This window comes from Onychomys torridus, chromosome 3, assembly GCF_903995425.1.
Source record: "Onychomys torridus chromosome 3, mOncTor1.1, whole genome shotgun sequence".
In the NCBI taxonomy this organism is placed as follows: domain Eukaryota; kingdom Metazoa; phylum Chordata; class Mammalia; order Rodentia; family Cricetidae; genus Onychomys; species Onychomys torridus.
In genome coordinates, this window is record NC_050445.1 from 35,751,527 (window position 1) to 35,765,057 (window position 13,531).

The 13,531-nt window shown below is 43.7% G+C and overlaps 1 pseudogene; it reads left to right on the plus strand.

Annotated features, from left to right (window-relative positions):
• Positions 1 to 1,459: 1,459 nt before the first annotated feature.
• On the plus strand, positions 1,460 to 3,876 carry LOC118580014 (annotated as a pseudogene).
• Positions 3,877 to 13,531: the final 9,655 nt, after the last annotated feature.

The following is a 13,531-nucleotide window of genomic DNA, read 5'->3' on the forward strand; positions in this document are numbered from 1 at the left end:
GCTTGCTATGTGAGCATATTTTATCTCCTTTAACATTCTTACCTCTGTTTATTCAAGAGTGAATAGAAGCAAGAAACTAATGTCCAAATAAGAAGGAAAATAATCTTATCATTGGAGAACATATTATACATTTTGTCTTTCATCTATCAATATTATATTAACCTTGTCAATATTATTCATGAAAATCTTAATATTATATGAACACTATGTGGCCTGAACTGCAATCATGAAGATGTAAGAATGACATTTGGTTTAATATAGAGAGTCATCCCTTGCCGACCCTGCCTGACTGCTCCCTCCTGTCATACCAGCTACTGGTAGGATGTTTGAAACCTGTCTTAGTCAGTGTTCTATTGCTGTGAAGAGACACCGTGACCAAGGCAGCTCTTGTGAAAGAAAATATCTAATGGAGAGCTTGCTTACAGTTTGGGAGGGTTAGTCCATAATCACCATGGCAGAAAGTAGACAGGCATGGTGCTGGAGCATTAGCTGAGAGTTTTATGTACTGATCCACCAGCAGCAGGCAGAGAGAGAGAGAGACTGGGCATGGTGTAGGCTTCTGAAACCTCAGAACCCACTCCCAGTGACACATTTCCTCCAACAAGGCCACACCTCCTAATCTTTCTAATCCTTCTCAAACAGTTCTGCTCCTTGATGACTAAGCATTCAAATATAAGTGCCTATGGGGGACCATTTTCATTCAAACCACCATATTTGTATTATATATAAATATATATCTGTAACACACCAATGAGGAGGTAGGGAATGATTAAGTTATCAGGATCACATATAATTATGTATAACTTGGTAAGTCTACATGGTGAGGTAAAAATGTCACCATTTTCCAAAATAAAAGTCCAGTGGGAAAAGTGACATTTTCACTATTTTGCTTTCTGTTGCTGAGATGAACACCATGACCAAGAGCAAGCTGGGGAGAGGAAAGCATTTGCTTGACTTATAGATCCTGCTCGCAAGGATCTCAAGCAGGAGCTCAAGCAGAGAGTATGGAGGAGTGCTGCTTGCTAGCTTGCTCCCAGTGGCTTACACAGCCTGCTCTCTTAAATAACCTGGGACCGCCTGCACAGGGGTGGCACTGCCCCACCATGGGCTGACCCCTCCCACACCAATCATTAATAGGTCTGCCTAGGCGGGGCTAGTGGGGCCATTTCTCAGTTGAAGTTCACTCTGCCCAGCTGTTCCTGGCTTGTATCAACTGGGGGAAAAGAAATCTAACCAAGATAAGAGCTGGAGGAAAATGCGGTTCTAGCCTATTTACAAAATGGTTTGGACCTGGCAGTGGTGGCCCAGGCCTTTAATCCCAGCCCTTTGCCTGAAGAAGCATCATGTAGATACATTTCAAGCCTCTGAATTTTAAAAACATCAACTCAGAGCAGCCCTGTGTCTTCCGCAGAGTGAGGGAGTGTATGTGTTGGGGCTGAGCCAGCATGGGAAAGTGAACATGACCATGAGCTGCAGTGACTTCTGGGTCTCGACCGAAGCTGAAATGGGCATGAAGAGCCATGACATTGTTTCCTGCAGTTGGAACCTGAAACACCGTGGCTGTAATAGTTTTAAGAGAATTAGCGAAGCACAAACTTTCAGCTTAGGAATGTACTAAAACCACCCAGGGCTGTTAGTTGATGAACGCTGGCTGATTACCCAGCATTGGAAACACCCTCTTCTAGACAGGTGGTAGTCAAGTCTGTAGGAAACCAGGTGGGTGTTGGCAGAGTCAGATATTACACTGTTGCAAATGAGGAAGGACAGTAATTTGCATTAAAGCCTCACAGACTGGGAAGAACTTCCTTTCAAAATCTGAAAAATAAGCGTGATTACCATAAGCACAAGCACGTTTTGTGGCTTTATTTCTCTCATTTCTCTGCTGTAGTGAGCTTTCTTGTCGGGACTGCCAGCCCCCAAATAATGACACAGAGACGTCCTATTAATTATGAAAGCTTGGCCGTTAGCTTAGGCTTGTTCCCAACTAGCTCTTACAACTTGAATTAATCTGTTTCTATTCATCTACATTCTGCCATGTGGCTTTTTACCTCTCTTCCATTCAGTATGTCCAAGTCTCTCCATGTCTTGCTGGTGTCTCTCACACACCCAGACGCTAATTCTCTGAGTTCCTCTCTCTGCTTGAAAGTCCCGCCTAAGCTCTCCTGTCTAGCTATTGGCCATTCAGGTTTTATTAAAGAAATCACAGTGACACATCTTCACACAATGTACAAATATCCCACAACACTCGACCGTGAAGGAACTTGCCTATATGAAGGCACTATATGAGAGGAAATGTCCAGTTCCAAAGCTAATTGATTATTAATTGCTGCGCAGTGATCATGGAACTCACACATGGATATACCCTGTGTCAGAGACATCATGTTGAAGACTCCACAACAATATATGATGAAACTATGGGACTAGTAATCTAACTCGGCAATCATGGGCCGATTCACAGAGATTTCAGTGGATTCAGCCTATTACTGGATTGTAACACGAATCTTAAAAAGTCTTATTAACAAAAACAAACCAGGAGCCAGGTATTGGTGTGAATGCTGGAAGATCAGAGAGACAGAGCATGCCACAGCTAACCTCACCTGGCCAACTTCTCAGCCGTTCCTGTTTCCTCAAACTGGAAGCCTCTGAGTCCTCATCCAGAATTGATCTCAGGGGAACTGCTGCTCAAAAGCCTAAAAGCTTCGCCTGCTCTAGTTCATGGCCCTCACACCTTATATACCTTTTTGCTCCCTGCCATTACTTCCTGGGACTAAAGGTGTGTGTCACTATGCCTGGCTGTTTCCAGTGTGTCTTTGAACTCACAGAGATCCAGACGGATCTCTGCCTCTGGAGTGCTAGGATTAAAGGCGTGTGCTAACACTGCCTAACCTCTATTTTTAATATGGCTGTTTTGTTCTCTGGCCCCCAGATAAGTTTATTGGGGTGCACAATATATCAACCACAATTGGATAAAGATGACCATACCACCATGATTGATTTTCCACAAATGGTTTCCACTTCTCACTTGAATGCTGAATAGTATTTTAACAGATTTGTTAAATGCTTTAGAGAGTTCTTCAGGAAACATTTTGGCTATGAAAGTGAGTTCCGCCCAACCTTTAGGGATATCGGGAGGGAGGGCACACTCCTGATGTTGAGGTCTCTGCCATTGGTGACACAAAGGAGATGTGGGCAGATGATGAAGTGTGACATCCAGTGAACCAGATGACAAAATGACTGAATCAGAAGAGGAATCTGACTTCTCACTGTCTAATGAAAAGATGTCAGAAAAAGCATAGGTTTGGAGGCCAGAGGAAGAGAATGAACAGAAGCCAGACGATGGATCGGACAGCGACTGTTACTGCTCATCTGTAAACCTCAAGCAAACAGAGGAAGACAGTTTATCAGAGGGAAGTGCTGATGCACATGGTTTTGAAATGCCTTAATTAAAGCAAGCTTTAGAAGAAATGAAAGGGCGGGTTTCTGGCTGTAGAGCCATGACTGGGTTTTCTGAGGAGTGGAGTAAAACTGAACAATGACACTAAGCAAGATGGCTAGACAGGTGAAGGGGAGGCCTGCTGCCTCTGGAGAGTATGAGGATGAACACCCTCATCTCACTGCCTTGTTGCCATTGAGCAAGGAGTTCAAGCCGCCAGAGGGGAAGTATGAAGGGTGTTAATCACCATAGAAGAAAGTTGAGTGTTACAGTTCCTCCAGAACTGGTAAAGCAGAAGGTGAAAGGTTAGCTGACAAACCAGTAAAAATCACGGCCAGAAGCTGACTGGAAAAAGGAGAAGCAAATGTGTTTCTAAGCAGTGGAGGGAAAACATGCAAAATACTGAATCAAGTTTGGGAGCAGCCAGCTTTGGGGGAGTCTAATATATTCCTAATATATAGTTTTTAAGTAACTATAATTCTATTTTTAGCCACATTTGGTCTTTTATGGACCAAAATCACCATGTACAGAGATAAGCCTCTTTAATCTATAAAATAAAAGCATCAGCTGAATGTACCTAACTGAAACATTGTGTGATACTATGTGAATAAGTCATTCATATTCTCGCCCACCCCCCTCTCCTTTTCTCCCTCCCTCTATTCCTCTCTCCATCCCCCTCCCTCCTTTCTCAATGCAGACCTAAGAGAATTCATCAAAATCCAAAAAGATTATTCTATTTTTGTTTGGGTTCAAAACTAAGATTTCTTAACCTTCAGCTAGAAGTTCAATAATACTGAGAGCATGCCAGGCAGGCACTCTACTGCTGCATTATACTCACAGCCCTCCTTTTCTTTACCTTTGAGAAGGTCTTGCTAAGTTACTAGCTGTCAGGAGCCATTATTGTGAGTTATTGTAGGCCACAGGATTATGCAGTTAGAATTTAGCTGTCATTTACAAGGTCAATCCATCAGAATCTTTGATTTGAGGATTAAATTAAAATGCAGAGCACTTTGGAATTATTGCCTCTTTGAATGAATTGGTTGTTTCTTGATGTAGATTTTTGGTGCAATTACAGCTATGATATCTTCCCATTGCCATGCATCTTCATGTAATATGTATATGTAATCTCATGATTTTATCTCAATCTTATGGGCATGCATATACCAATGGATGGTCAGGATGATGACTTCTCATTAACTGTACAATTTGGATATATAGAAGATATATCCAAATGCTTCATAACCAGATCTATTGTCCCACAATACCCTAGACGCCTGCCTTATTCCTACTGGTCAGACCAACAAAAGTAACAATCTCACCTCAGTCTAACACAAACTGCACACATTTAGCTCATTTTTACCTCAGGGCAAGTTCAAACTAGACCAAAGACCTTTGTAAATGGGTCATAAGTTTAAAACTTTACAGTTAGGCACAAGGTTAGAGTCATAGGTGTCTACCAAGGTTGCTACACAAAGCAGCGTAGGAAAAGCCTGCCAGTTCTTCACTTGCCAAGTCTGCTGATAAAGAGCTGTGTCTCAGAGTTTGTCGCACTGGGCATTGCACCCCCTTCATCTGGTCCTGAGATCTAGCAACCTCATGTTGCCATGGTAAATGGCTCTGCTCTTATTGCTTACCCTAGGAATATGTTTTGGCCAATGAGAGGTAACTCTTGTAACTTTTGCTATTGCTTCAAGCCTCCTATAAAAGAAGAATGATTAGTCTAGATGAGAAGAAGCAGGAAGATGAGAACAGAGAATTAGAGCTGAGAAATTACAGACAAATAGGCCAAGAAAACAACAGAAGAATAAAGAGACATGCAACAAAGTATAATAGGAGCAGATTCATTCCTTTGCCCTCAGATTCCTAGTTTTCCTCACTTTCTGTAGCATCTCTTTTTGAACCCTAAAAAGAAGACTTTGAAGCTCATCCTTAAAGGTCATCACTAACTAGAGCTGGCCTGGAGCTCACTTGTTAGCCCCTAGGGCCCTGAACTTGCAATCTGTCTGCCTCAGCCTCCTGCACAGTAAGGATTAGAGGCCTCTGTAGCACTTCACTGCTAATGCGTGTAGCCAAACCTTGGAGCTATCCTGGTTTCACGGCTTCCTTCTTAGACTAGACATCATGGATAGGTAAGGTCACCAAGGACCACAAGGTGGCGACAGAGTCAAATGTCCAACTTGACACTTTAAAGGTCCCCAAGTATAAACAGGAAGCCAGTGCAAATAACGGATTACAAAGACGGACAGACTGGGAGTGGTGACTAATGCTGAAATACCCAGAGTGGAGCAGAAGAGGCAGGGCATCTCAGCAACCTAAAGGCCCTGATCTATCTCGAGTTATAAGCCAGCCAGAGCCAAATGGCAAAATCTGGCTCAAAACAGATAAAGGAAAATGAGAAGTACTTGTCCCTACAGTCTCAGCACCTGGTGAGGGGTGATGGGTAGATAGGGAGAGATAAGTGACCATCTTGAGCCTGGGAAAATGTACCGTGGGTGGCAAGGGGTGGCAGGGAGCCAAGAACAAAAGGAAAACCAGAAAGCCATGAGACCAATAAGCTGAGATCAAGATACCAAACCCCTTTACGTGTAAGTCAGTGAAGCGGGGGGGTGGGGGTGGGCGCTGTCTGGTCATTGTAACCGTTCACACATATCCATAAGGGAGGGCTTCCCTCCACTCTGACACAGTTCTTGCCCAGCGTCTCTGAAGGACCTTTTAACTTAAGAACCACTTTTTTGGTACCAAGCCTCCATCCAGCACCCTTTGCTCTTGGCTACATGGCTAATCCCCCATGGTTGAAGTCAACCTTACCTCCAGCCAGGTGTTCTACAGAAAGCTACTGAAGCCTGTGCATTTGAATCAACTCTAAAATCCTCACATATTAATCAAGGCTGTACAACACTCCCCGTCTTTTCTGTCTGGCTCCCCATGACCTCACAGGGGCAGTTCATCTTCTCTGCTCCCCAAAACCTCTTTATCAGACTTCAGCAACCTGTGCACACAGATGACTGCCTCTCCTCTTTGCAGGGCTGGGGCCGTCTGCCCTGCCCGCTCTAAAGCCACTACTGCAGACAGAGCAATCTGGGCTCCAACCTCTGGGCATTGACAGAGTTGGATAGGGAAGACATCCACCCTTTTCCAATGGGGAATAACCAAAAAGTCTCATTCTCCGGATCTGTTTACTCCTGTGGAAGTTTTTCCTAAATCCTAGGAAGAGGTGTGGGAAAGCAGTTCCTACAGAGTTCCCCTAAGAAGATGGTCCTTTCACAATATTCACAGTGGAGCTCACAAACACAAACTGTAGTTATCTATTCCTTTACATTTCAGCTAACAGAATCCTATCCCAAAGACTCATGATTCATATAGTCAGACATTTCATATATATTTGCTGACTGTGGAACCAAGACATACAGCCACTGTATACTTGACAAGTTCAGAGGTAAGATCAGGGGTGGTTTTTATGGCACATGCCACACACTGACAAAAGGGAATCATGCAAGTCAATTTGCCAGGTCTTCCTTTAGCACTATATAGAGAAAAGCCACTCACTGGCTAGTGGGCATATGCCTGTGGGCTCCCCTGTCCTGGTCAGTGAGACAGTAATCAACTTGGGCTTCATTACTCTTAATCTTCTGATATTTAAGTAGTCTGGAATTTTTTTTAAATTGTCTGTTTGTTTTTAAATATTTTCTTTCATGTACTTATTTATTTGTGTGTATGTATGCTCACATGGATGTGCATGCCACAGCTGGTATGTGGTCATGGGACAACCTGTAGGAATTATTCTCTCCTCTCCCGTGTGGGTCTCAGGAATTGAACTCAGGTCCTCCAACCTGACTTCCAACACCCTTACCAACCGTGCTATCTCATTGGCCTTGTTGGTTTGTTTTTGAGACAAGGTCTTACTCTATTAGCCCTGTCAGCCTGGTATTCACTATATAGTCTAGGTGGCCTCAAAATTGTGGCAACCCTGCCTCAGCCCGCTAAGTATTGGGATTCTCATTCTGTGCCAACACTTCTAGCTCAGTTTTCAAAGGCTTCCCACCTACCGGTAACATAATGTAAAGCTAGCAGATGCACATATCTCACCAGCATGGTGGATAATCTCAAAAGAGTGCTATAATTTAGAATTTTATCATAGTGATCAGTTTTTTTTTTCTGAGGTAGATTACAATGGATTATCTCCAAGGTTATTCCTGACTAGAGTAGCAAAATGAGAATTTTGAAAATGAAGTTTAAATTTGCAACACTGCACACTGGGCCTTGGTATCAAAACAATCCTATCAATGTGTTAAGATTCTGTAAGGCTCCGCTTTTTGTGGCTCTTTAAAGCCACCAGAATTAACTTAAAGACACTGTCTCAGTCAGGGTTTCTGAGCAAGTTGGAGAGGAAATGGTTTATTAGGTTTACACTTCAGCATTGCTGTTCATCACTGAAGGAAATCATGACAGGAACTCAAACAGGGCAGGAACCTGGGGGCAGAAACTGATGTAGAGGCCATGAAACGAAGCTGCTTACTGGCTTGCTTACCATGTCTTGCTCAGCTTACCTTCTTATAGAACCCGGGACCAGCAGCCCAGCGCTGGCACCACCCATCATGGGCTGGACCCTCCCCTTCTGATAACTAATTGAGAAAATGCTTTACAGCTGGATCTCATGGAGGCATTTCCTCAACAGAGGCTCCTTCCTCTGATGACTCTATCTTATGTCAATGTGACACACAAAATGAGCCAGTACAAATACCAACATCTTTTTGGGGGGTGGGGAGGTTCGAGACAGGGTTTCTCTGGCTTTGTAGACCAGGCTGGCTTCAAACTACAGGGATCTGCCTACCTCTGCCTCCCCAAGTGCTGGGATTAAAGGTGTGTGCCACCACTGCCCCAAAGACACCAACATCTTTAATTGCTTTAATTGAATTCAATACTTTAATCTGTCAGCTTCATGTTAAATTAGTAAGATAGCCCACTAACAAATTAAAGCAATACAATTGAAACTAATGGGATTCAATTGCTTCCATTAACTATACTTATTTCTCAAAAAATACACTAAGGGAACATAAGCACATGCCATGATAAGTTTTTAGACCCCAATAGACTCTCTACCAATGCAGCAATCCAAATCAGACCAAATCAGACTGAATTAGAAAAAGCCCTGGTTTAATGAGTAAAGCATTCTCGTGTGATTCTCCAGCCCCCCAGAGAGGAGATGGGAAAGAACGACCAAAAACCCATGTGTCTGTTTTCTGGGGTGCAGTTTTAGATACCCTGTGGGAGTGGTCTTGAGAGTCTCTGGGGAGGAGCCGTGTTTGTTGGGACTTTCTGAGTGGCGGGGTCTGGACAGAGAGGAGGGGCTTCCATCAGATCTTTCCAGACTCTGGGTATATGGATACCAGGGTGCCAGGGGCTGGGGTGGAGCTTCCACCAGAACATGCCAGTGTGGTGATGTGAATGGGATGCCCTCCATATCTCAATCATTTGAATACTTGGACTCCAAGGGTGGTGCACTCTGGGGAGGTTTAAATGGCACAGCCTTGCTGAAGGAAGTGTAGCGCAGGTTCGGGATAAAAATCCTAGCCCCCTGCTGCCTCAGCCCTAACAATGTGGACCTCTACGCCCAAATGAAGTATTCTTTAAGTTGCTTTGGTCACGATGTCTTATCGCAGCAACAGAAAAGCGACCAATGTGGCCCGCTGGATTCTGTTTGCTGGTTTCTGTGTCGCTCACTGCACACGGCACTGAGATGTGTAGAAGGAAAGTGGAAGGAAGTGAGGAACCTGCCTGACTCCATTTTGAAGGCAGGAGCCATTATGCTATATTTTTTTAAAATAAATTTCTATTTACTGGGAAAGCTGAGTTTCTCTCTGTTTCCTGGAACCTGACCTTCTCCAACCCATGACCTTGATTTGTTTGTGAGACTACCCTGATTCTCCCTGGCCCTCCCTGACCCCTCCCTGACCCCTCCCTAATCACATGGTGGGTGACCACATGATGTTATTTTAAAGATTTGTGTGTGTGTGTGTTTCCTTATTGCCCCATTGCCTCCCTTCTGCAAAACTGCTTGTGATTTTACTCCTAAAAAGGGGGCCAAGAGACGGATTCGGGGCTGCTCTCTTTAACCCGGCTTAGGAGGCAGTCGCTGACCAGCTCTTGAGTGCACCCCAATAAAAACCACACTTTCTTCAATTTTGGCTCCAATTGTGGTAATGGTCTTCTTCTCGCCATTAGGATTAACAAAGCACACGAGAGAGGCTGCTATAAACATAGGATTTCCTAAGGACTCTCTTAGCCAGACTGATATTGAAGACCTGGGAGAATTTGGTAACATCTTAATCCCCGACTCCAGGCTGGCTGACCCAGGCTGCAGCTCCTGAACAGTTTCATTCCCTCTTTTGCAGCCTAAAGCCCACAACTATACTACTCCTTGCAGTTAGCTGCCAGCCTCTGCTGCCAGCCCAGGCTCACCCCATGCGAAAGCAGCGCAGACATCCACTGGGGCAGAGCAAACCCTTCAGCTCCTCAGAGCTAGAAGAGCATGCAGCTGAGTGTGAAGCTCCTTGTCTGGTGAATTCTTTTTGTTGTTGTTGTTTGTTTTGTTTTTTCGAGACAGGGTTTCTCTGTAGCTTTTGGAGGCTGTCCTGGAACTTGCTTTGTAGACCAAGATGGCCTCGAACTCACAGAGATCCACCTGCCTCTGCCTTCCGAGTGCTGGGATTACAGGTGTGCACCACTACCACCCAGCTGGTGAATTCTTAAGGGGTGATGGTGCCGGCTGATAATTATGAGGCCTGTGTTTACATGCTTGTCCCAGAACTTGGCTTCCAGCTTCCTGGGAGAATGGAGTGAAGTGACAAGACTCCAGAGCCTGAGAGCTACCACAGAGACACTGGCTTTCCAGTGCTGTTCATTCATAAACAGATGAAGCCAAGCTCAGACAGAGGCTGCACTTTAGTGACAGAATCAGGGGAGATGGAGCAGGAAGGCTCCTTTTCCTGAGGTCACTTTTCCCTGTCAGCTCAGGCAAAAGTGAAAGAAATGGTCATTGAGGGGACCTAGGGCCTATAGGAACTGCTGCAATTCATCCTTAGAGATAGAGCCTGTCTCTAGAGCTGCAGCATCTCTGAGGCAGGCAGAAGGAGAACTTACTTTGGAAGATATAGAAACACTAATATTTAGGGGAGTTGTAACTTCCAACTTTCAAGTCCCTCCTGTGTCTGTACTTGTGAGGGGACCCTTGTCAGGCCATGTGTTTTGAAGACCATGTGAGTGATGTGCTTGGCACCTTTGTAGATGTGTGTGTATTAGAGGGAGAGAGAGACAGAGGCAGAGAGTCACTAGGTTGTCAGAGCCTGGATCTTGCTGCAACTTCCTGCCTCCGACTCCTATGTCTACAAGTAAATACCTGCAACATCACGCCAGCTCATTATTACTAAATATTATTTTGCAGTTCACACTCAGAAAAGCGGTCCTTAGAGAATGGGCTAGTCTTGTGGATAATTTGATTCCTGTCGGTTCTCCTGTGAGACTACTACAGTCCTTGCCTTGGCAGGGAACAATGGCTCTCACAGACAGGAAACTAAAGCCACACAGAATCAGAACGACATCACAGGGCATAGCAAGGCTGGTAGGAGATCTCAGCCAAGTGCTCAGTGATGAAGGTGGCTTTTGGAAGTGGTAGTGCAGAGATCCACCCATTCCAAAGTCGATCAGATTTGTCTATCCTAAAGCTACTTCTTCCTTTAGTGATTAAGTAGGTAAGAATTGTCAAGCAGTGGTGGTGGCTCACGCCTTTAATCCCAGCACTCGGGAGGCAGAGGCAGAGGATCTTTGAGTTCAAGGCCAGCCTGGTCTACAAATGAAGTTACAGGGCTCTACAAGAAAAAAAAATAATAAGTAACTAATAAGTGAAAAGGCAAATGTGTATTTACTAGTTTAAACTTTACTGATGTTCCTTGAGTGGATTAATGCTAATATGGTTGTCACAACGTGGCTTTTCCAATTCGATCATCTCTTGTGCGTGAATCAGGTGACAATATGTTTGAGGAAGTTTTCTTCATTGTTTATTCATTCCCATGTATTCTCCTGAATTTCATTTCATTCTCTGGACTGTTGCTGACTAATGTCAGTGTTTGAGTGTATGCTCTGTTTGAGCTGGCATCTGGGTCCTAGGGGCAGGGCTCATCATCCGCTGATCTTAAACTTGAAGCCATCATCCTTCCTTGGCTTCTCAACACTCTGGTTTCTTCTCCTGAGAAATGGCACACACGTGTCTCTATTGCACAAATATTCACGTCTGTATTGCTGTTTCAGTGTATTGAAAATCAGGAGTTCTTCCTCATTTTTGCCCAATTCTAAAGGGTATATTTTAGTTTATGTAACTTTTCGTAGCTTTAGACTTTTCTTTTGATAGGAAATCTGGCTCAGAGCTCACTACATGATTTGCTCACAGCTGGAAAATGCAAAAGCAAGCAGGAAAAATGTGCTGCTGATGGTATAAAAGCATGACCTTCTCTATTCTGCGGTCATCTCTTTCGTTGTTTGTGGACTTTGTTTTTGTTTGCTGTTAATTATCACTTTAAGTGAAGAAGCATTTAGATGTTTAATTATTAGTATCCTCTTATTTTGCAATGCCTATTTAAAGTATAAGCATAAAATATTTAACTCAAGCACAGGGCCACACACTGTAAAACTCTTACTTTGGAGCACACACTTGAAATGAGTATTGTTCTCAACAGAGCAGAGGAAATACTGCACAGAATTAGCAAGAGTGTTTTCATCTCGATTCTAGATATGCACCGTCTACTAACAAGCCCTGCTATTGAGTATTGATGAGTCTGGATTACTGAAACAAAAAGGCATTATGGCTTACTCTATCATTTCTCTTGTTCTCTGTCACATTCCACATAAGTGATTGTCTCACGAACAGAAGTGATGCAAATAAGTCATACCATCCCTAATGATTTCCTATCTAAAACTCAGCAGGTTTGAGACAATTACATCAATCAAAACCCTTATTTCATCAAATTTTGTATATATTTGTATATATTCATCAAATTTTCATATGTTGTATGAGTATAATCTCATCATATTCACAGTTCTGCCTACACTCAAGGGAAGGGATCATACAGAGAAGGTTATTGAGGGTCATAGATTCTGACTACCACATCTGTCTTGGGGCAAACGTTGCTGGAAAGTAGCCAACATTTAACAGTCTACACTGTACATAGAACACTAGAGTCTAGAGAGCCAGAAGAATGACGAAAGCAGACAAGCTAATGAAAAAAATGAAGTGTAAATGTTTTCAGATGATCTAAAGAGATGGTAACAAATGAAAATAATAGTAAGCTGTCTTTTAAATGTCCACACTATAGTCTCAGAAATACTAAGTACTCAAATAAAGGTATAATAATGTTCCAGACATTGCCTGAATAGGAAGCCAAAAGCCCATGCCTGCCCAGACCTCGGAATATGACCTTATTTGAATAAAGGGCCTTTGCAAACAGAGTAAGTTACATTAAGATATATTTCCAGGTGTGATGGTACACACCTTTAATCCCAGCACTCAGAAGGCAGAGGAAGAGGAATCTCTTTGAGTTTGAGGTCAGTCTGGTCGATGTAGTTCTTGGACAGCCAAGGCTACTTAGTGAGACCCTGTCTCAAAAAAACAAATAATATTGACAATGATGGTGATGGCATGCTTGGGGAGGGTGGGTCATGAACCCAATGGCTGGTTTCTCTATACAAGCATCATGAAAAGTGAGAGAAGTCAGCACTTCTGAAGAAGGAAGTATAAGGCCAGCAGCCAGCAAAAGTAGGCGAGAGTGTCAATGAGGGCAACACCAGAGCCTCAAAAGGAAGAACCACCCCTCTGAGAAGTTGATGGAGTACCGCATTAGGGAAGGGACAAGGTGGTGTATTCTAATCTTCTAATCCCAGAAGCTTCATGAACTGGTAGGAGACAGAACCAAGGTCAAGGCTGTGAGAAAGAACTGGTTTCCCATAGCAAACGAGATGTCCACGACAAACAGCATCTGAAAACCACATTTTGCTTCTTGAGCCCTACCACTCCCTAAAGATAGTCCCCACTAAGCAGTCCCAGGGGAA